The 25,416-nt window shown below is 34.9% G+C and overlaps 2 long non-coding RNA genes across 3 annotated transcripts in view; one reads left to right on the top strand and one right to left on the bottom strand.

The window, feature by feature from the left end:
- Positions 1–5,928: 5,928 nt before the first annotated feature.
- On the bottom strand, positions 5,929–25,199 carry LOC139959040 (uncharacterized). 2 transcript variants are annotated; one of them, XR_011789952.1, is made up of 3 exons: positions 24,981–25,199; positions 12,669–12,750; positions 5,929–6,144 (listed from the first exon to the last, which is right to left on the bottom strand). It is a non-coding gene; the product is annotated as an uncharacterized lncRNA (long non-coding RNA). The 2 variants fall into 2 exon arrangements; XR_011789951.1 differs by having other exon boundaries at positions 12,669–12,744; positions 24,981–25,198.
- The window catches only part of LOC139959037 (uncharacterized), a 33,077-nt gene continuing 23,726 nt past the window's right edge, over positions 16,066–25,416 (top strand). Inside the window, exon 1 of the long non-coding RNA XR_011789947.1 lies at positions 16,066–16,227. This is a non-coding gene — a long non-coding RNA (uncharacterized lncRNA). The remainder of the gene's footprint in view (positions 16,228–25,416) is intronic.

The raw sequence follows: 25,416 nt of genomic DNA, 5'->3' as shown, positions 1-25,416 counted from the left end.
TTGCATTATCTTTTTGTATAATACTTATGTTCTTAGAAGTGTTTTGAAGTTCAAAGTGTACTTAGAATCAAAGTGTATTGCAAAGTTAAAGTGTATGGATAGCAGTATTCATCTAAATTCAACTACTGCTTGCAGTCAATTTCAGAGTAACAGTATAATTTACCATGTATCCAACGATGAGTGTCTATACAAACATTAAAGTGTGTTCCGATTAAAAAACAATTAAAGCAGATTGCATTGAAATAACAAGTACTCAGAGACAAAGAATATAAATAGCAGAATGTATCCAAATGCGATAACTTTCATTCAAATCCCAAGTGTATTCATTCTCAAAGAATATTAAGAGCTGATTGCATTCAAATCCAAATTGTATTGGAATTCTAGCCATGAAGACGAATAGATGAATTATTTTCATTTGATCGGATTTGAAGTTGATTTGAACTTTGAATAACTTATCCATTTCTTGTTTGTATATCCTGTTCAGCTGTTATGATATATAGCGCATGCGTCATATTTTGTCGTTTACATTCAGTAAATTAACAACGAAAAACTGACTGAGAAAATACAACCAAACTTGAACAGATCAAACAAGAAATTGTTACGAAAGGGATTCATTCCCGAACTGACTGGCAGATGTATCTAGCTCATTTGCATATAAGAATCCGACCTAATATTGTTATTGACTAATTTCATCCGAGACAGCGTGATAAACTGGGGTAGAATCGTATTCAGATTGTTTTATTACAAATTTAATTCGAGAGAACATTTGTTTATGAAAAGCACAGAGCTCTACTTTAAAATAAAGATTCCGCCCCCTCCCTTTAAAGACTTTTAATACCATATCGGCAGTAGCTGACGATATCTGTAAGTTTTTGTTAAAGTGTGGAAGCATTGTTGACATTAAAACTAAACTTCTCGGACAGCTCCGGAACCCATCAATTTATTGAAAAGCGGCGAGAGATTAGAATATTGGCTGGAGAGAATGCGGTATGCTGACTGCATACAGTTTATATTCTGAATCCTGCGGGCTATGCGGGGGTCGAACCTTTATAAAATATTCTATATAAAGAATATAAAGCGGTCATTGCTATTCTACAGCCAAAAGAGAGACAGTGTTTCTATATTTGGGGAATCGTGAGAAAAAAATGTTGCATTTACTACTGATACATTAGGGCAAGTATATTGAGTACATGTATCTGTAACATTATACAAGCATAGTACCAATTATTCTAGTAGAGGCTATGGAAGTATCAATATGTATATATATAGTCGCAATCAATATTGCGAATCGGCTTGGTTTGTTTTTCTTTTACAGTTCTCGGTTTGTCTTTCTTTTATAGGTCTCGGTTTGTCCCTCTTTAATAGTTCTGGGTTTATCTTTCTATTATAGTTCTCGGTTTGTCTTTCTTTATAGTTCTCGGTTTGTCTTTCTATTATAGTCCTAGGTTTGTCTTTCTATAATAGTTCTCGGTTTGTCTTTCTTTTATAGCTTTCAGTTTGTCTTTCTATTATACTTCTCGTTTTGTCTTTCTTTTATAGTTCTCGTTTTGCCTTTCTTTTATAGTTCTCGTTTTGCCTTTCTTTTATAGTTTTCGGTTTGTTTTTCTATTATAGTTCTTGGTTTGTCTTTCTTTTATAGTTCTTGGTTTGTCTTTCTTATATAGTTCTCGTGTTGTCTTTCTATTATAGTTCCCAGTTGGTTTGTCTTTCTATTATAGTCCTAGGTTTGTCTTTCTATAATAGTTCTCGGTTTGTCTTTCTTTTATAGCTTTCAGTTTGTCTTTCTATTATACTTCTCGTTTTGTCTTTCTTTTATAGTTCTCGTTTTGTCTTTCTTTTATAGTTCTCGTTTTGTCTTTCTTTTATAGTTCTCGTTTTGCCTTTCTTTTATAGTTTTCGGTTTGTTTTTCTATTATAGTTCTTGGTTTGTCTTTCTATTATAGTTCTTGGTTTGTCTTTCTTATATAGTTCTCGTGTTGTCTTTCTATTATAGTTCTCAGTTGGTTTGTCTTTCTATTATAGTTCTCGGTTTGTCATTCTATTATAGTTCTCGCTTTGTCTGTCTTTATAGTTCTCGGTTGGTTTGTCTTTTAATAATAGTTCTCGGTTTGTCTTTCCATTATAGTTCTCGGTTTTTCTGTCTGTATAGTTCTTGGTTTGTCTTTCTTTTATAGTTCTCGGTTTGTCTTTCTTTTCAGGTTCTAGGTTTGTCTTCCTTGTATAGTTCTCGATTTGTCTTTCTATTATAGTTCTTGGTTTGTCTTTCTATTATAGTTCTCGGTTTGTCATTCTATTATACTTCTCGGTTTGTCTGTCTTTATAGTTCTCGGTGTGTCTTTCTTTTACAGTTCTCGGTTTGTCTTTCTTTTCAGGTTCTAGGTTTGTCTTCCTTGTATAGTTCTCGATTTGTCTTTCATTTATAGTTCTCGGTTTGTTTTATATTATAGTTCTCGGTTTGTCTTTCATTTATAGTTCTCGGTTTGTCTTTTCTTTTATAGTTCTCAGTTTTGTCTTACTTTTACAGTTCTCGGTTTGTCTTTCTTTTATACACACACCCTACACATGTCGGGGCAAGAACATAGATTGACCTGTCAATGAAAGTATTTTTCACTAGGAAGATGGCCAGTTGCAAAGCTGTCAATGCTTTCAGATAACATGTCATGATTTCAGTTACCCTTAATGTGTTTCAAGATACTCGAACTATAAGCTGTTTTGATTCCTCATAAGACGTTATAATACAAAGTGAGGTCACATGTCGAACAAAACATAAATTGCAATTAACGTTAGTTAGTTTTCTACATTTAACTTACTCAAGTCGTTGAACACGACAATACAGATCAGTGATTTAGTTTATGTTATTATCGACTTTAATCGATATTCCATATTCATAATTTCGTGTAACCATTAGCTTATATAACTTCAAACTTTCTGGTTTTTTTTTATAGATTTCACTCCCTCTACTGTCAAATTCTGACATTTGCTCTTGCAAATTAAAGGAATGGTAGTCGTTACCAGCTTAAATTTATTTATCAGAGCACGTACCGGTATAACATGCTCCTATAACAGCTAGTCTCTTTGCAGTCGCATTCCTTGTTATTTTTCTGTGCCAATCTATGTACTAACATTGATTAAGTCTGACATCAACAGCAGATATATAGGTGCAGAGAACAGCTGTCGGGTGTTGAAGCTTTAAATCTCCTAGTGAATAATTCATGAACGGAAGCTTGAACATGTGACTGTCATCCAAATCCCTGTGAATTCACAGACAATCCACCTTAGAATTCATTTCAAACACAGAAAGACGAAAATATGGTCCTGTCCCGATCTTCAAATAGGTCAAGATGGTGATTCTACGTTAAAGCATGTTACGTCTTTTGTCCATCAACGATTGCATTTGGATATATGGACAATGTTGTTAATATTTTGACATTGTTGTTATAGAAGAGCTCATGTCGAGGGCACTTTTCATGAGTTTACATTTCAAATCTAATGTACATCAAAATTGTAAATACATATTACTTACTTGGGAAATTTTCCTAAAGAACTGTCATTCTCAAACTGGACTCCGCGGACCCCTTTGCTCCCGTATAAGTTGGGGCCGGCGATCCTTCGATGAATCACGAAAACGGGGTCCGTACAAGCCGAAGGGACCCGTTAAACATTTTGTTGACATATATACATTATCAAGACATAACAAGTATGAAAATGTCATCTCAGGCAAAGACATTTTCCTTCCCCTATATCCCATCGAAGGCTGGGGTCATCCTCCCTATGTCTGGGGTCCGTGAAGGTCGGGATGAGGTCGTCCTCTCTATGTCTGGGGTCTGTGAACAATTCTTAATAGTATCTAGGGGACCGTAGATGAAAACCAAGGATATATAAGATAAATAACTTGAAGAGTGAAATTAGACAAACTTTCGTCATATGACCAGGGAGGTTGTTATTTTTTTAAGGTGGTTACCTTAATTAACAACAGTCCTCAACAGTGAAGGTTTACACTAGACAAGGATCTTGACTGACACTAAAAAAATACAGGTATATCTACCAATGCAGGACAATGCAGGTATAACTAACAATGCAGGACAATGCAGGTGTATCTACAACTGCAGGGCAATACAGGTATAACTAACAATGCAGGACAATGCAGGTATATCTACAAATGCAGGACAATACAGGTATAACTAAAAATGCAGGACAATGCAGGTATAACTAACAATGCAGGACAATGCAGGGGTATCTACCACTACAGGACAATACAGGTATAACTAACAATGCAGGACAATGCAGGTATATCTACAAATGCAGGACAATACAGATATAACTAACAATGCAGGACAATGCAGGTATAACTAACAATGCAGGACAATGCAGGTATAACTAACAATGCAGGTATAATTAACAATGCAGTACAATACAGGTATATCTATCGGATTGCATATTATTGTCATAATATATAACAGTAAACAACTGCTTTAAGAAAAGACAATCTTTGGCATAGCGATAACTTTGTATGGGATGAATATACACTGACGGGAGCTGCAAATGGTTAGCCGGATGAAGACGAATGAAGATGAACAGTTACAAAGATGACGAAACATCACGTGACCAGTAATTCGTGACCGGATATCTATCTGCTTCGAAGCAGTCACGTTGGTACTCACATAGAAATACATTACAGACTTTAGAAATGATGGCCCATCTTGAGCACCAACAAAAAATCGTTTTATGATAGTGGAGGTAAAATGTATTAAATATGAATATTTATAGCTTATGAATTGTATCTTATTATTCGGTTGGAATGTATGGATATCACCGGTCCACTCATGATGAACATCCAACTCCTGACTTCAAAATAGGTTCAAAGGTCAAATTGGCCAAATTGATATCAATAAAAAAAAAACAGTGTTTTGATCATTCCTCGAACACCAAACTGACAAACTGGCTGAAGAATGCAGACCCATCTAGGATATCAGACTCTCTCCCTCACCCTCCACTCCCACTATCTCCCCCACCCCCCCCCTCTCTCTCCCTACAATGTTAGGTTGACGAAAGGTTAGTCATATAACGTTATTTAAACTTCAAAAGCATTGTCCACGGAACTCAACAACCAGTGATGAAGGTTCAATGATCGCTAAAAAAGACCAATAAATATAGAAATCAATTATATATCCCTAAATCTTTACTTATGAAAGACACTAATTAAGTAACTTATTTAAAAAAATGGCATTAATTACACAAGTCATATATAAAACCTTACAAGTATGACGTCATCGTGTATTAATTATAGACTTATCGCATTATGATCGCCTCATTATGATTGGTTAAAGGAGAACGGTGTAACGGAAATATGCAAAGTAAACAGGATCATTTATAACGAAACCTCAAAATCCTCAGTAATTAGACATTTAGACATTTCAATTAGAAAATGACTAGTTATGCGTCATTAAAATTAGCCCAAAAAAAAGGCGTTCTTCTTTCTGAAAATGTTTTTGTTGATCACTGCGAGAGTATTAGACTTGCTTCAAGTAGATTTCGGCCTTGACATAATTTACTCTGATCCACTTATTTCAGTAGTTGCATGATTCTGAACGACAAAGCAAAAATTCAAAGCGGAAACCACAATATTTGACGTTTTTTGGTTTTTGTTCTGGTGGAATGTTTTCTTTAACAATTAATCATAAGTATTGTATTTGTTTTATTATTATTTGTTTTTAATGTTTTTACCATTACAGAAAACACACGATCGTACTACTGACTGACAGATAAACTTCAGTGTTGGAACTCAATATGCTAAAATTCCTACGTCACCATAAAGCTTATCCGCAAAGTATGTAAAGAAATGGTATAAAATGGGAGATTAAGAAGAAAAAATATAATAAACGTTTTATTTTAAAGAGGGTTGAAGGGCGGGTCAATGATGAGAAGAAAGACAGATGGTGTTCACCCAATGTCCCGAATTCTTCGGTTGTGAGCAAATTGACTGTGTTTTACAGCGAATGAATCAATAATACCAGACAATAGTCAGTTATACAATAAATGGTATCTTTCGTTAATAACGTCTAGTTCATTGGCAGAAACGAGTGAAAGTACACGCCGTATCGATGTAGCTATGAGGATTGGGTCACGTTCGTGGAGAGAAGGAAGCTTTAGAGAAATCAAGAGAAAGAACAAAAAAAAAACTTATATTAAAAGAAAAATAAATTTTGTCAATGGATAAGGAAAAGATGTATATTGAAGGTGAATATAAAAGTTAAACTTCAGACGGTGAAATGATACTTTATATTTCTAGAAATAATCGATAGTTAAAATGAGAGGAAAACAAACTAATAGTTCTTTTGGAATATGTTATTTCAATATTAAGAAGTCAAACAAAGACAAACCGTACTGTACTATTATACGAATTAGGTTCAGTTTTAATATAGGAATCAATTTAGCTTCATTTAACGGGTTATAAGTGGACAATTCGTGTAACATACAGAAATCTATTTGAAACGTTCATGTGTTGAAAAACTAGAAAATTGAAAAATGAAAATCCATAGGATTCGAACCCAGGAGTTCAAAACTGGACTTTTTAGCCTCTATAGTGTTACAATGATTCCTCATATTGTCCTAGTGTACGATCTCACTATCCTGAGAATCTGCCGCTGCTCTTTGGGGCATGGGACTTCCTCCCATGATACAGAGGACGGAAACAGGGCAAGGGAAGTGGGCTTTCCCGGTGTACTTTAGTGTTAGGCTGAGTCGCACAGACTTGTGAGGAATAAAAGTGTATTCGTCTAAAGAACGAACGAATCATGATATAAACCATTGTTGAAATGAATAGACAAAAGTCAACCTCACCGATATTAACTTATAAGGTTGTCTAAGTCAGTTTAAAGAAAGCAACCTATAATGACGTCAGTCCTTCTTCTTTCATTACACGTGAGTAAATAATAATAAAGATGAGAGATGAAATTTCTCGAAATATATTATTAATCTTTATTTTCTCCTTTTGTTTCTCCCTAATATTTTGCTCAAAACACTGCAGTAGGAGTATTTTTTCCCATTTCCGACTTATTATTGAGGATTATTTTAAGAGTTGTTTTTTTCGTCTTATTCCCAAGGACTAATTGCGGTCCTCTGTCAGAAGATATACAAAGGAATGTCAATGAGATTTGTCATCGATTAGAGAAGAGAAGAAAGATATGAAGTTAAAGAACCTGTCATTGAAATTATTTTCAAATAATTGAAAAATTCCTAATCATCGTGATAAATATGTAATTTAGTCTCTATTGGCTATAGCTATAGGACATAGTTATGCTTGTCCCGTTGTAAACTTGAGCCGAAGTGAAATGCAGTCGTCTTAAGTTCTTACTTTGTTTACTCACAGTTTGTACAATGAACGTTTACCTACAAATACGTGTTGAAATGAACACATTGTAGTCAGTATATAGCGTTACAAAGCAGGTGAGATTTCGAAATTGAAGGAGTGGGGGTGGGTGGGTGGGGAGGGTGGGTGGGGGAGGGTGGGTGGGTGGGTTGGCGGAAGGTGGGAGAGAAAAGATTTAAAGAGTTCAGAAGTCAGCAGAATGACCTCATTATTGACGATTAAACAGCGAAATAAGCACGAAAAGAGTTATTTTTTATCATAAATACCTAAAAAAGCAATTATGCCACTGGGTCCACGGTTGCACTCTTCATATTTTTATAGTATATTTTGAAAAATTCTATCATCCCAGGGTCCCTCCATATTTTCCGGGCCTCTTAATTAACTATGGTCCCCGCGTCTGTATCTCTCATCGTCCCCACGCCCGCCCCTCGTCAAGCCTAACTTAAACCCATAGAAGCATTTGTCAACACAAATATGTTTAATTGTTTATAATGCAACAATACTCAATGTCTGTGGTTGATCTGAATGTTACGAAAACCTCTTTTCTTTGTTGCTAAAACCTCAAACGTTTAGCAATGTTAAACATCATTAACAAATTTTGAATGAAATCATACTTGTTGCAAATTGCTCTGAAATCTCACTGATGTACGGTTTACGAACTAAAGTAGATAAAACCTTCATTCATTTTTTTTCTCTTCATTTTTCAAGATCCATTGAACATCAAATCATGATTGACAGAGTAGTTTTATTGGTCTCGTCATGTTTACAAACACAAGATGAAATATGATCTTTGTATGGACGGATGTTCAATATGTCAGACTGGATAATAAGCACGGACTAAAGTGAAAGGTCAGAAATTGATCATTCATACAAAGAATTAAAGGGAACACAGGCTCAACCATTCTCTTCAGCTTATGTGACAGAGACCTATGTGAAGAACAAATTCAACAAACACCTAAGAAAAATCTTGAAAAACCTATTTTCTTTCATACTTGTTACAAAAATCTCGAATCTGATTGGCCTGTTATCGTCAGCTGACTGTGCATAGATCTATGCATATGTACGGTAAACTCTCTGGCGGACGATTATATGTTCCCCCTCCACCCCCCTCCACCCTTCCTAATAAGTATCTTGTCTAGCTTAATTCCGATCCCAGGGAGCTGCAAAATGCCCCTCAGTGTAAACGCCCCTCAGTGTAAACGCCCCTCAGTGTAAACGCCCCTCAGTGTAAACACCCCTGCAGTGGCATAATGATACGCGTGCGAGCAATAACGATAACCTCATTCAACAATGCTGGCAATAATAGGCAAAACTATAACAGCATCAGAAGTGATTGGAGGCGTTACGTAACGTCTTACTGATAGGTACAACCGTTACTGATCTGGAATACAGTTGCAATTGTATTTAAGAAACATGTCCTGTTTCAGACCTAGTTCCGGCTATACACAAACATTTAAGCCATTGTGTATATAAATATATAGATATATATTATTAGAGAAAACCAGAGAAATAAGATTTGACTCATAACTGACAAATAAGGAGTAAAGTTTTAGAAAATATATTGGAATTTTCGGTCCCCCTGGGACCTTCGTCAGCAATACTTGGCAGTCGAATGAAAAGTACAAAATGACCGAAAATTCCAATATATTTTCTAAAACTTTACTCCTTATTTGTCAATTATGAGTCATATCTTATTTCTCTGGTTTTCTCTAGTAGTATTTTCTTTTGGAGTAAATATATATATATATATTTATATGTAAGCCGCCCTTTAATATTTCTGATATAAATGTCTAATATCTATAGACCTACCTATACCAATATCTGTGACATCAATGTTTATATGAAGTTGATGATAACATGTGATATTGCTCGTACATCACCCAGCGATGACATATATTGTGATACATGCGTGCATGTCGTGAAGAACGTGTACGACAAAGCTATATAGTCATTAAGCGAGCCCATTTTCAAGATAACAAAAAAATCGTATTTATAACAAATTTAGTATCGCGTTTCAAACAAGATTTTACTCATAGAATTTCTGTGGATAATGTGACTTTTATACATGAAGTACTGTATTATGTGAACTTTTAGCTAAAAATAAAACCATGAAATGTCAGTGTCTTTTGACATTCTATGAAATAAATAATAACGTAGTGTTCGCATGTTTCGAAGATGAATATAAAATACAATTTTAACTTTTAACAAAATGTAGTTCTTTTATGTGTACTGAGGACGGTTTGTGCCCAAGTAAAGCCATTCTAAACACTTATTCCAAATCCCTTATTCGTTTCTATTCCATAGACTTCTTAAAGGAACTTTTCTAAGGCAAACTTGTTATTTCAAAGTTGAACAAAGAGGGAACATTTGAGTGGTAGTATTGTTTCTCAAGCTACTCCGGTTATTCCCTTTTACTATGTAAGAGACGGTCTGGTATATGCCTCATGTTAAGGTTACAGATCGATGATGGCGTAATTCCCTCATTCTAGGTATTAATGTCAATATTAAGCCATTGTTTCATCAGACAAGTGTCATGGTATTAATAGTTGCTGCTTTACCACTAACTCCATCAAGAAATGATCTTTAGTTTGATATCTACAATGGGGCACCCATGGATGGCATCCAACATCATTTGCCCTTGACCAAAAGACTAATCTGTAACGCGCCTTGAAAAAATATGTTAATTGAGGCTACATGTCTTATGTTTTGCATGGTCGAGTTTTTTATGTTATTTCCGCGAAAATGACTAACCGGTGTGTCAAGTTCCCAACACATTTGTGAAAAAAATCTGGAGGGTACCCTCTTTTAATAAGTTACAATGGCTTTGTTTTGAGAATGCAAAATACCCTGTTCACCAATTCTGAGCGTTAATATAGGAAATTTTGCTGTGTTCTTTGTTATTAAAATGTGCCGTTTGTTTAATTAACAAGTGCCCCTTTGGTTATAGGTACATTATTTGTGATACAGAAGGTGCATGGGATTCATATCGTTGGAAGGTTTCAGGTAATATTGTGGGTTGTCCAAAATGTTGTTTCACAGTCCCATTGCTCAAATGCAATGTTAAGACAACTGTTTCAGATTTTGGATTTTAGAGTGGACGTTAATTAGTTCGTTAATAATAATTCCATTCGATGAAGAAAATTCCATCGCTCCAGGCCCGCAGCCAGGTCAAAGGTAGAGGGCCTTATTTTTTCTCATGCACGCTACTGTGAAAAAAATCATCAACTCATCAAGTACAACATCTTAAGTTTTCGGTGCCCGCCTTGTGAATTTGTTGACCCCCCCCCCGCCCCTCCCTACCCAAAATTGATGCAGTTACGGTCCTGAGTCGATCCTGTTGATGTTCACAATTAGTTTCAATGCACATTGAAATAGCAAATTCGAATAATTTAACTTTACTGCTTTTTCCCGCATTTGAACCGAATCGTAGTAACACCTACCCCCTCCCTCACCCCCCCCCCCGTCCATTCGTTGTCCATTTATGTGTCCATTGACCTCATGCTCTGAACTAATTCATTAACCCTGTTATCAAAGTATTACTCTCAACAGGATGTTCATTTAGATATATTCCTCACAACAGAGGCAAAATTATATGGTTTTATGTTTTTTATTTCTAACAAACGCCCCCAGATAAACATAACGGCAAAAAGGCAATTTGTGTGATATATTCCACAAGACCCAGTTTTTGAGATATATATCATTTCTTTTTTACTTCATTCTCATATTACTAACCCTGCGGCTATGCGATAAGATATGAAAATAAGATATCAATATGTTCTTATCATATATTACCATCTTTGTTATATTCTAATTTGTTACTGGCTAATACATGTGTCATCGTGAATGTAGATCCCATTAAAAATGATATTAAAACTTATACGATAGTATACTTAGCCTTGAAACCTGTAAAAATTACATTTTCTGTCCATTTTGACAGATTCAGGCTTTGCTGACATAAACGTTTACGACAAATACTGGAATGTCTATTAGGCATTTGATAATGTATCTGTGGAATCCATTTGGCAGGTTTTTCGTGGTTTTCAATTGTTTTTTCTTTCTTTAAATTAGTGAATTATTAAAAGCAAGATATAATTTCTCTATGCCGCCATGCAAAACGAATGCCATGCTGTCATACTAACGCACTCAGTAGTTGGAATTTTATGCAGTTATTGATTTCTGAATATCACATTGACGTGGATAGTAAAAACAAACTAATCATGTCATTAATTCATCTGAAATTCATACCAATTTAAATTCCATTTTAATGATAATTCAATAATTTAATGATATTAGAGATAATCCTAGCTGTTATTATTAGTTCAGATTATCGTATGAAACATTTAAAATAGTTGTTTTCTTCATTTTATAGATATGGAAAGGCCTAGATCTAATGTTTTTTCTTAAACAAAGCAAACACAAAAACAAAGGGTCAGGTGCGGCTACAGCCCTGGGGTCGGCGGTCATTAAACATTTTAACATGAGCTAATTCTGCACTTGTTTTCATTAACAAGACTGTTTACTTTCACCAGAAAGCTGTTCATGGGAAACATATAATTAAGTGAACTTCATCTCTTGAAAATCCTAGATTGTGGTATGTACCTTGGCAATTGGTTATGCAGTCTGACATTAAACTTCTAAATCAAATTAGCAACTTTTAATCTCTCCGGGAAAGGTTTTCAACTATTAAAATGACATCTTAAAAGGCCAATCAGAAATATTCAACTTTTCGAGAGATCCGTTTCTTCGTTTTTACATGAGCGATGTCTATATGAGACGGGATGGGAGGAGGGGGTGATCCATGCCACCCCCTCCTCTCCCACCCATGAAAACATGTGCAGATTACTATATACCTATGTATTTAAGTTGTGTAGATCCACATTTTTATGACATTTTTAGTATCAATGCAAAGTGTCGAAGACTTTACCAAACTATATAATTAACAATTGAGCAACAATTTTACCAAAGCTACCAAGTGTATTACACAAAATAAGGCTGCTATTTATTAAGCTAAGAAACTCATCTAATACGTGTTTCTTCCACCAAGAGAACTTTGATGAGCGAATGATGAATGAATTCTATTCAATTGTCAACATTTCTTCGTCCAGACAACTAATTTGCATATCATTTATAAGTCACGGCAAAAAACCTTCACAACAAATTGAAAAAATAAATGAATAAAAAAGAAATCCGGCTTTTATTTTATAGTTTGAAAATTTGTGTAAGAAAGCTGCTTTAAGAATGTTCAGTTGAAAGTGACAAATAAATTAACAGTGAAATGACTCAAAGCTTTGGTACTCACATGAATATATTGAGGGAGCTGTTTGGTAACTACGCAGATATTGTCGACGTGCGTCTTTGAAGCACACCTAGGTATTCTACAGCTTCCGCAATTAAGAGGAATAAACGAAAACAGAGCACGATTGTTTTATATAAGAGTTTAAAAAAAAATTGATGAGGAAGCGATGTCATAATAATTATATCTCGTTACGAGAATTAATAACATAGATGGATTTTGCGGATGCCTTAAATCTTAATTTATTTCCTGTTATTACGTGATAATTGGTTGTTCTTATACAAAGCACTTTGTTTCGTTTGTTCCTTTAAAAAAAAAGTCTGAAATGTTTGATATTGATAGCTTTTAAAAGTAAAACATAAACATTTATTATACATAACACATCAATATTACGTGCACAATTAATACATGCCTCTTCGCGGAGACCCCTTTCTTGTTTGGACACCATATGTCGATATATCGATATATACCGGTATGTAATGCTCAGACTACAAGGAAATTAAAATACGGGTATCGTGTAGTTTGACAACATGATCTAATATTAACTTTTAACTAATTCTTGGTCATGTTAACAAATATCTCGATCCAGCGCTTATCACTACAATAGAAAAAAAAAATTAAACTGAGTTGATGCTATAATTAGAAATTCAAAATTCTCACACGTTTATAGACACATCTTTATCACGTGAAAGTAACACATGAATAAAATACGAACAATTAACTTTCTATAAATTTAAAGGATAACACGGAAAGGAAAACTCAAACCATACAAATTTTCAGCATTGTGTCACTACAAGCATTTAAACGTACATAAATTGACAAATTCTCTTGTCAAAGAATACCGCGGTGATATTGAAAAATGGCTTAGGCCTACTTCAGAAGATGAATGAGGACAAATAATAATGATATTTCATTAACCTCGCTATAGCTATTGGCAGGCTCTATTTATACATATTAAATATACCGCTGGAAGGATTGTCAATTGTGAATATATATATATATATATATATATATATATATATATATATATATATATATATATATATACATATATATATATATATATATACATATATATATATATATACATATATATATATATATACATATATATATATATACATATATATATATATATATATATATATATATATATATATTATACAGACATACAAGCACACCCACATACACACCCACACATACATCCATACATAGGGAATAGCAATCATTTTCTAGCAACTTTTACGTGTTTCAAAAATGAACATACAACGGAAATAGAAATATGCACATTCTATTGTATATTATTAATACACAAATATATCAAGGCAATGCGAAAATAGAATTGGTAATTTGCGTGCTTAGATATTATCTTGAAGAATGTCATTTTAATGACACTCATGATATAAGCACGCGATCACGCATACTTTATAAACCCTAAAATACTTCTTTTGAAATATTAAAGAGAGACAAACAAGCCCAGTGATTAGTCATTTACGAAGAATTAATCCATTATTAATATGTCCATTCATAACACACATTGCATGAAAAATAGACATAAGTCGTAATTTCAATTTTATCTTTGACAACTTTGTCACGAATTGGTAGCCCTTTTATGAATGTTTAATGCGTCAAGTTCGATATCCCTTTAGGATAGATTACCAAGAACATTTCAGAAACGCATTTTGTACACTAATTAATATTATTCTTTTTAATTTTGTCTTTGGTTAGAAATGAGCAATAATTGTGGAAGGAAAGGTAAGCCTAACCGTTATTAGTCTATATATGCGATAGAGATATTTGTTCAGAATAACTTCCTTTAACTGGCCAGTTATCTTACACAATTTGATAGATACAGTTTCAATATTCATTTCATACACTAGGGAGTACTTAGGCAAGTCTAAAGATGACATCACTGAGTCACAAATAATAGAGATAAGTTTTGCAAATGCTGCCTTTCAATGCATTTGAATGTATAAATAAAATGGGGGAAATGGCTGCCATATGATGAAAGTATCTGTTCATGCGATAGAATTACACCGAACCAGGATCAACAATGAAAATGGCTGACTGGTGACGCAATTAAAGATTTTGAAGGAAACTAAATAAAAATAATTGCAAAGAATTCAATCAGCAAGTATTTCAACTATAATATCATGGAGCCCTACATACAAACTATAACATCATGGAGCCCTACATACAAACTATAATATCATGGAGCCCTACATACAAACTATAATATCATGGAGCCCTACATACAAACTATAATATAATGGAGCCCTACATACAAACTATAACATCATGGAGCCCTACATACAAACTAAATTATGGCGCGCTGCATGCAAACTATATTATCACGGAGCGCTACATACTGTACAAAATATAGTATCATGGAGCCCTACATACAAACTATAATATCATGGAGCCCTACATACAAACTATATCATCATGCATGGAGCCCTACATACAAACTAAATTATGGCGCGCTGCATGCAAACTATATTATCACGGAGCGCTACATACTGTACAAAATACAGTATCATGGAGCCCTACATACAAACTATAATATCATGGAGCCCTACATCAATATAATGGAGCGGCTACATACAAACTATGAAATCATGGAGCCCTACATACAAACTATAATATAATGGAGCGGCTACATACAAACTATAATATCATGGAGCCCTACATACAAACTAGAATATCATGGAGCGCTACATACAAACTATAATATATTGGAGCGCTATACATACAAACTATGATATCATGGAGCTCTGCATGTACACTATAAAATCATGGCGCGCTACATATTCTAAAAATTGACTAGGCTACGTTTTAAGAATCGTCATCCACGATAGAGCCTGACCAATAACAAACAATTTAATCATACGGCTCTTAACCCAAGTCCCTTTACATCGAGCTTGCAACCGTTTGGCCATGACGATGTATTATACGAGTCCCTTATACATGACCTCGGATGACCCGGTGAGCCATTTACTCTTTGTACTGTACATGCATGTGACCAGATACTTCACATGATCTCAGCCAAACTGCAGATTGAGCTTAACCCCACAAAACCCTATACTCTTACATCAACCCTCAGATGTTAACCTATGAGGAGGAAGATAAATAAGTCATGAAGATATCCTTCACAGATGGTTGCAAATAACCTGCGAATATAATACTTTATCCTACGTATACATCCAACCTCCCTCTCACCATACACCCCACCAAAGAAAAGTGCATTCTACAGTTCCCTTTGATAGGCCTTTTGATAGGCTATCTTCATCACCAATATCGTTCGTCTGTCCATTTGCATGCGATGTCGCATCTGATTGGTTGAGCTATTCCATTCACAAGAACTATTTTATTTTATTTTAATTTAAACAGACGGGGCGTGGTATCTGTCAAACAGTCGCTTATATCAGGCTCAGGAGCTGAGGAACGAAGACTTAAATCTATCGCAAAACTCTACCAGAAAACCAAGCGAGCGTGGAGGTTTGGGGGATTCAATCACTAGATAGCACTCATACAAACGAACGGATATTGTTACGAATACCTCCAGGTACGTTGAAATATGCTCACTTTATTTTTGGCTTTCTTTCTCTTTTCCTTTTTTCTAACCTTTTCCATTTTTCAGTTTCATTTTCTACTGCTATAGTTTTCCACTCTTCGCTCAAGTAACATTATCAGTAAAAGATTGAGAAATATATATTTTCCTTTTCTGGTTTCAACACGTTTGTTTACAAATGACTAGAGAAAACATGTTTTGATTTTGAAAATGAAACAAACAGCAGAAATGTGTTTCTGAGATTTTCTGTTAAGCGAGGAATATTGCAATGTACTTATTATTCACGACAGTGTTAACGAAAATATTGCTTAAAATCATTTAAAAACCAGTTAAGTAGTCTTTTGTTATTTCTACCCAGTTGGAGTTATACATACAATCAGTGTCCATGTAAGTTAGGGGTGTCCGCAAATAAAGCGTGAGAAGTTATTAAATAAATGCCCATAAAGCAGAAAGCAATGATTGATATTTGGATTACTTATGTCATTAATGTTTGTCTGATACAATTATACTATCATATTTAATGTAACCAGCAACACATTTGCATGTCTTTTACTTACGTCAAGTATAAAGCTTCTGCAGTAAAGATTTTTAATGTGGTAACTTTATACTGTAACTTTCTCAAGCCACAACTTTCTTGCATTTTCCTTCTCGTGCTGAATAATTTTGGTAATAAATTGGTATATTTAGGGTTATGTTTTTCGTTGATACGTATTATGTCACAATGCGTGCGTGAACTCATGTTTATAGAGTGTGATACTGCATGAAGCTTTATCAGCTCTAACAAGTTTCTTGCTTTAATGAAGAAGTGACTGAAGGGTCGAACTGGTTTATTAATCTTCCTACATTATTCGAGGATTCCGTGGATTCTCAAGTAGTCTCCAGAGGATAAAACTGAATAAATCTTATTTAGGCTAAAAAGTTCTGTATAGTTGTTCTATAATTATCTGTGTCAATTATGGTACAAAAACAAAAAAAGCCAAAAAAAAAAATAAGAACTTCTTCGTAAAGTTTTAACACCCGATTGCTTAATTTATCAAGGAAATTAACAAGTGATTGTTGAAATCTAAAACGTAAAGTGGAATGCTACTATTTCGTTGAAGTGTAATCTCTCTTGAGATACTAAGTGTATGGAAATGTTTGGTATATATATGTTGACGCACTTGCTACAAGTTTCAAGATACAAACAAGTGCAAAACCGTATACAGATGTCCATCAGATTTCACATATGTTACTCATGGAAGTATTTCATGCAAGGGTTATGAGGGTTCTCGACTTACCCAAAGAAAGCAAAAGACAGATATATAATTTAGCCAACTCCGTCAACTGGTTACCCGTCAGCATGTATATAGTTAAAGGAGAATGCCTACATATATATCATCTTTAGGGAGTGCGATGGTGTTCTGTATAATGAAAATCTCACAGAACAACTTTAAAGCAACACGTAGCCCCGTTTGGGAAGTAATTGATGTTTTCTTTGCTTTCCTACTTGTCAAACCTGTCGATTTGCCTGTCCATAAAAACAAATGAACTCCATAAACAAGATTCACCTTAAAACAGTTATTCCTATAACATTTCTTTCCGAAAGAAAAATGTGGACCTTTGAAAACTGGGGTAAGGGAAGGAGAGACGCAACCGTACCCCCCCCCCCCCCTCCCCCTCCCCCTCCCCCTCCCCGCCGCCACTCGCTTGCTAACGGGCCTGCATAAAGTAATGAAGACTGTTTGTTGTGCTTCTCCTTTAACGGAAATAACAAACGTTCGACTGATTCACATGGTAGTTGAATCAACCATGAAATTGTTTGACGGGTTTTGACGGGTTCACTGTCGATGCCTGGCTTGCTTAGTTTTCGTGAGAAGTAACTGACTTTTCTCAAGGGTTTACCACATCTTGTATGACATTAACGTACATTTGGTACTGATTAATCATAACTATAAACTAGTTGTTAACTTAGCTCATCATCATATCCGGCAAAACTCCAAGTAATCTGCGAAGACTCCTACACTCAGCAATTGGAAAGGGCAGTCGTACGTCACACAAATATCTTGCATACATTATAGGCTCGATTCGTGAAAGTTTAATGCTACATGTATATAGTCAGCAATATGGAAATATCGCCAACAAGATGTCCATGCATTGATAGAATATTCATCGGGCAAGCAGTAACCGGAAACTAACAAACCACAAGTATTGGCCATAACATAATATTATGCTTGCAGGCATATAGACCTTGCGAATTGTAAGGGAATGATAAATAATGATGATGAAAAATATAGTGGAGGGTTTTAAATTATTATTTGCATTTTATTTAGTTTTATTTGAACTCTTTATAATTACGTAGACTATATCACCGTCTTTCAGAGAATGTTTCCTTCACATGTTACTTGATATTGAAATGGGTTTTATTAAAATACCGGTTAATTAACTCATTGCAAGAAAGCTGTTAATGTAAACTGTATGCATGTTGTTACGCTTCTCCTTCAAATACAAACTCTTAACTAACACCCCATGAAAACATTAAACTCACGGGCCGAATTAAATCGCTGGATTGGACAATACTATCAATGTTACGCGGATAATTACGTAATCAAAGTAAGGGAAACAATATCATGTTTAGACCTGCTCTTCATGTCATGTTCCATTAACAAATCTAACAACTAAAAGTGGCACTTGCATAGTGAGGAAGACTCTCTTCGGAAAAGGTTTGTAAGTGAGGTACGTACGTACTTGTATGTATCCCTTTAAACTATAACTTCAAAGCTATTTGGTCGAACGAAACCTATAACTCCATATATATATATATATATATATATATATATATATATATATATATATATATATATATCGTCCTTCACATTATTTATAAGCATTTGATCTGAACTTCACCCCACTTATTCAGAAAAAAATACAAATTATTTATTTGAAGTGAATCGATTTGGACACCTGTTTTATATATTTGACTTACATAAATACGGTTCATATATTCTTTCTTGGTTTTATATGTTTGTATTATTCTTGAGAGTATTTTAGTGTAACTAGTTCCCTCTCAGACAAAAACAAATTATCTGGTAGACTTTTTCTTGTTCGATGTTCAGATGAAAATGAATGTAGAAATTAGGAATGCCATATAAATAAAAAAAATACATACGTTTTATGATTTTTTTTGTCAACGGTTGTGCGTCAAACGAAATATGGTTGACCTACATATATGATGAAATTCAACATACACTTACTGAGAGCAATTGCGTAAAACTAAAATCAAAAGGCGATGGGTGGTCTCTTAGACTTTCTCTTTGAATCCTAGCCGGGCATCATCCTGTCTTCTGAACTTCCTCAATCGATTTTTCAGAGGCAGCGTTTGTTTAGCTTTTATTTTATCATATTTAATTTCGTCACAAGGAACACGGGCCCGAAAGAGGAGCTGTTAATTTAATTAAATGCCGCTCTTTTTGTAAACAAACGCAAATGGTTTAGGTAAATTGATACTTTGGCGCAAGGCACATTTTCACAGTGGAAGGGGAAACAGAGGTTCCTTTTGACTTTTAACATATACAAATAGATTTTTTTTTACTTTCCTGGTGAAATATTAATGAAAAATCCAAACACTGCACGTAATAAGTTATATCATAAATATATTGAATTTGTTATTTCAAGAAAGAAAAAGCAATAACATAACAAAACAAACCAAACTGATATAATATTTCTTTCATGAATGGAAATTATCAACTAAACCGAGGAAGCAAACATAAGAGTCTATATTCAGAGTGACATATTGCATTCTTTAATAGCATATTCTGGTGTATGAAGTTGATCACTCATCAAAATGCTAGATATTTGCTACATCTTTACTTTAAAACCACTAATAGCATTTAGTTTGGCGAAGATATGAATTTTCCAAATTTGGTAGTACTTTCTGAAGGCATCTGGCCACAGCAGACTAAATGACGTCATCACATCAATTTAGCTGAGAATGTTATGTATTTCTTTTATAATATTTAACTCACTTATTTACGGAGGGAAATAATATTCTTCAAATGCAGAAATTCCTTATACAGAGGAACTTAACAGGTATAAGATTTCAAATAGTTTAAGAATGAATCGACGAGAAAATTATCACAGAAACATATTACCAGAAAGCCAAAGTACTTCTTTCAACGAAAGGGTTTATGAACTTTAAGCCATTTCCTCTGTCCCTCAGTACCTTTTGAAAACACTTACTTCTTCCCTGGTCCGTGACAACAAATACATCACAAATTTTGAAGTGTCTATACCGGCTATAAAGAACTCCTACTTTTCTCTTTCTTTCTTTTGGCATTCCCGAAATTTTTATCTTTAATAGTTCTGTGCCAATATTTAAAAAGTTAATATTTGAATATTTAAATTTTATAGGAATAACAAAGATACTATGAAGTGTCAAACGTTTGAAACGAGTGACGTCACCACAGCTGAAGATCGGATGTGTTTTATGTTTTAATGTACACATGATTCATACAAAGTGACAATTTCATGAATCCTCTAACTCCCATTTGCACCAAAGTAAATATTGCAAACGGTTTCACGCCCGTTTGATGGACAAATGTATACAGCCCAATTTTATATGAAAATATGAATGGAATTACAGGATATTCTCAGCAAATGAAGTCACAAAGTCTTCAAGGACCCCCCCACCGCAACCCCCCCCCCCCTCCCCCGGCGTTTTAATATGACGAAAACTTCTGAAAGGAATTGGTTAGTTTATATGGTAAGTCCATTTTTGTTCAAGCATAGGCTTGAAATATTCATATTAAGTATTAAATTATATTTTGAAACATTTTGGAATTTGTTAAAGGTTTGTACGCAGACCTACGTCAGTATGACATTGCCTACCCTTTCACCCCTCGCCCTATGCAACCCCCTCTGGCACTGGGGTTGGGAAATTTCCGTCATGTTTACCACTGAATGCAATATTTATTCTACATTTCCCAAGGCACTATAAAAGATGGCATTTACAATTACGTCAATATCTATTTACTTCTTTGAAACAATAAAGGAGTGAATGAGGGTGAATGGGTGTTAACTGGACCACCATTGCCCCCTGACTACACGTGGCTCGCCGACTAATTCTGTACATGTAGAAATGACAGTATCCTGCTTATTCCTATAGCTTCGAGAAATTATTAAAAGGATTTTTTTTTTGTGGTGGCTGAAGTTGATTGCTTAGCTTAATTTCTGACATTTTCCGGTGTCATGACCATGTAGATATATTCCTATGAAAGTCCACAAATATTCGTCAAGCCTTTCTAGGCTCAGCAGTAAAAACTAAAATACTGTACGCTGCTCTTGGAAAGCCTAAATTGATCTAAAATTGCCTCAACTTTCCACATTTCCTCTCTACTTATATATTCCACGTGTATGTACTCTGATAGGCTACACATATACAGCAAACAAGAGATCTGCTTGACAACATTATCGAACTGAAAATGATCTCATGTTACTTTCTGCTTCGAGAATCAACCTACAAGAGCCATTCTACAATCACGACAGTGTGTGGGCTTGGGGGGGGGGGGGGAGCTTTGTTGCATTCCGAAACGAAATTTGGCAAAAACACGAGGAGTACTTCAACTACATTACAGTAACTATGACAACATAGCAAATCGTTGAGATTTTGATTGGTCACTGCCATTCACATTTAATATCGGATTTTTTTCTTAAACTCCAAACCATGTTTAGAAAAATGGACGACATCAGTTTTGCATTACCTTAGATCAAAGAAATAATAATTGAAACTATTACTGGAAAGAGAAAATCAAAAGCTCTACCCCTGCTGAAAGAAACTTGTAAATTTTGTAACCCTCTTTTTTTATTTGAAAATAAAAAAAAGAAATACAAATAAAAGGTATAGTTAAATTAGATCATGGCGGCATCTGATTCCTCTTACGTCACAAGAAAAGTCCCCAAGCATGGGAATATTTCGATGCTGAAAGCCTCAGGACTCCCCCCCCCCCACCCCGGGGGAAACTTTATCGCTCGCGTATAAACTCCTGCAGGGGTTGTTAATTTCTGCTTTCGTTTATAGCTGATATTATATACATATTTTTTACAATCATATCAATAACTGAGCAATACTTGCATAGACAAAGAGGGAACATATTTTTTCCCTTTCTTTTGGCAGCCAAACAGTTCGGGTTTTTTTTTTTTTACCTCCACATTGAGGTTTATAAAGTACCAGTTTGTGATACCCTGCAGGATATATTATAAATATGAGATTGTGAGGTATCTAAAATTGAATTTCAGATAAATGTCACATTCCAATATTTATAAACCTCATGATGAACAATGATTTCGTCTATGCTGTACAGTAATGCAGAAAGTCCTGCGGCAAAGTGAATGCGTCACTCGTGAATTTGACATCTGAATACCCCTTTAAGGGTATAAGGAAAAAGCCAGTAATGAAACTCGTGGAAGTTGAATGGCAATGAGCGTGATTCGAACTTCCTTGCCGATCGAACATTTGTACTTAAACAGGCAATTAATGGTAATTTGCTCCTGTCAGTTCCACGGCGATCCTCCGACAAATTAAAAGTTCAATGATCAAGAAAAGTGCAAGAATGCGGTCACTGACAAAAGATAACAGAAACAGAGGCTGAAGAACCCTCCCCCCTCCCCCCACAAAATAAATAAATAAATGAATACCTTAGCCAACCTACTAACTACTGTTATCTAACTTCTGGAAACATCACAAAGGCTGTTTTATAGCAGCTTTGTTCATCTTTGTCTTGAGAAAATTACTACGTTCTATGAAGTCTTTTTTCCCTACATGTATGGCTCTGATGTGAATTTCTAGTGTTCGACTTTTGCCAACTTAAATTCTAGAATGTAGATTACTCGTAAACCATTGTTGACTATTTAGTAACAATAACAACACCGCGTAGTTACATATCAATGCTGCATGAAGTTTTGCGCTGTAACACCTGGCATCCCCCCCCCCTCCCTCAAGACCCCCTTCCACGAAAGTCGGCTTCAACGACTCCAGGACCACACACCTTCCTTTGATAAATCCTGGAAATTTCTAGTTATTAACAGATGATTACACCCCCACCCCCCTCCCCGCCCCCCAAAAATGGAAAAAAGAACATTGTGTGTCCCACAAATACAGTTTTCCATTGTCAAACCTTTGAAATTAATGCCTCATGTCATCGTTCTTGGTGTAGTCTTTAGTAAAACTTTGTATTGGTTTGTTTTGAGAAATGATCCTTTATACATCCGAGGATCGTCCATTAAAGTGACTGGACATTTGAGTCTATCACACCGATCATTACGTCAGTTCCTCTGGCCGTGTGTGTGTGTTTCTATGTCTAATGGTTTTCGTAAATCTAGTGTTTTTTGTTCCTCTCTTCTCCTTTGTTGAAATGTAGGTCGATGTGCAATGCACGACGGAGGAACAGCTTATCACAGAATTAGTTTAGAGAAAGTTGAGTCTCAACTAAATAGTTAAGATTGACAAACCTCAGCTGTAACTTTAAACTCTCTATATTTTTATTGGTACTTTTAAGCAGCTATTTAATCGAGATTCTTGCGTCAAAGAAATAGATCTTGCTGTAAAAGTTCCAATTCCATTCGAATTAATCTTAATTCGTCCCCGGTAACAAAATTGTGACTAGTTCCACAGACACACACACACAAACTTAAATGGTTTACATGGAATAGGTTGCGATAAATGTAGGGTCAAAGCGATGTAGGTATCAAGTTGCTTGCTACCAGTTTTATACCTTTCTCTCCACCTCTCTCTCTCTTTCCTACGAATACCGATTAAGATATCACTTTTCTTTGTTGGAAGTGTTTTTTTCAACTTTACATTAGTCAAACTTAATATCCTGGAGCTTTTCTTCCAAAGTAAACCAAATAAAACAAAAAGAACCCAAGTTGGTAGACTTCTGGTTTAATTCGAATTTTGTTCATTTAGTAAATTAGATTTGAATTCAATTAAGAATGCAAGATGCAATCTACGGTTTGAGATTATAATTGCAAACTTGTGAAGCCTCAGGATAAGAGAAGCTTGCTGGTTGCCAGTGTTTACACACAACCTCGATTGTACTCGGTCGTAGATAATCTGTTTCCAATGTCACTGTCCCTACCAGGAAATCGAAAGGATCATGTTTTTTATCTTATTGTTGAAATAATTGCATTTTTCAATTAAAACACTTTTTGCCGTTGTGACCAAGGTGCATACGTGACATTGCGTCTTTACAGTAAACGAATGGCACAGTTATTATGGAGTGCCGAAATGGCCAAAATTAAACCTTGAGGCGATGCGGTGACTGTTCAACGACAAAGTATATATAGAATTGTGTGTCGGTCCCTTTTCAGGGCTACGGTTCGAGAAATCCCATGCGGGGGCGCAACTTGCCCGATACGTTTTAGGATGAACTCTTGTGAAATATCAAGTGCTCTTCATTACGTCATTGGCACAAGTTACATATATATATATATATATATTTATATATATATATATATAAAGGTGCATAATGGTTGTGCAAGCCGTTCATAGGTATTACAAAATAGCCTGGAAAGACTATACTCAGAAACTTCGTAACTTGTAGCAAACTTCACAGTTAACCAGTTCTTTCGCAAAGGGTATAACACTACTCAAAGTTCTTCCTTTCTTCCTTAATAAAAATAAACAAACAAACAAATTTAATAAACATGCGTATATTACTTCTCCTCACTTTTTTTTGTGAAGTAAAAGGGAGAAAGAGAGTTTGAAAGCAAACCTTGTTTGATGTTGGCGTCATAGCACGTCATAAGTGGTTTCACGTAAACATAGGTGATTAGCTACCTTAAACCTTATAATGTCTGTTGGAATGATACCAGATATGTTGTATATGGATATTCAGTGTGGTGGCAGATAAACTTACCAATTACTTTTTCCAAATGGAAACCAGAAGTCCTGGGTGTACACGACATTTACGGTCGTAACGCGAAAGCCTATATGACGTCACAGTTCAGTGTAACCTTGGTAACGTATTGTAGTGGGTTTAGATTGTCTTTCCGTATATTATACTAGAGAGTGTATTTTGCAATCATTGTTGTTAAAGTGAAGGTTTTTTTATTCTTGTTATTCTCAATGTCGATCATGTGTTAAGTGCTCGTAAACTTTGTTAATGGAAACCAAAAATACTAATAAATGACCGGAAAAGGAAAGTAAAA

The sequence above is a fragment of the Apostichopus japonicus genome, chromosome 18, assembly GCF_037975245.1.
Source record: "Apostichopus japonicus isolate 1M-3 chromosome 18, ASM3797524v1, whole genome shotgun sequence".
Classification (NCBI taxonomy): Eukaryota; Metazoa; Echinodermata; class Holothuroidea; order Aspidochirotida; family Stichopodidae; genus Apostichopus; species Apostichopus japonicus.
Note: the sequence above shows the minus strand (reverse complement) of the source record. Positions and strands in the feature narration are given on the sequence as shown.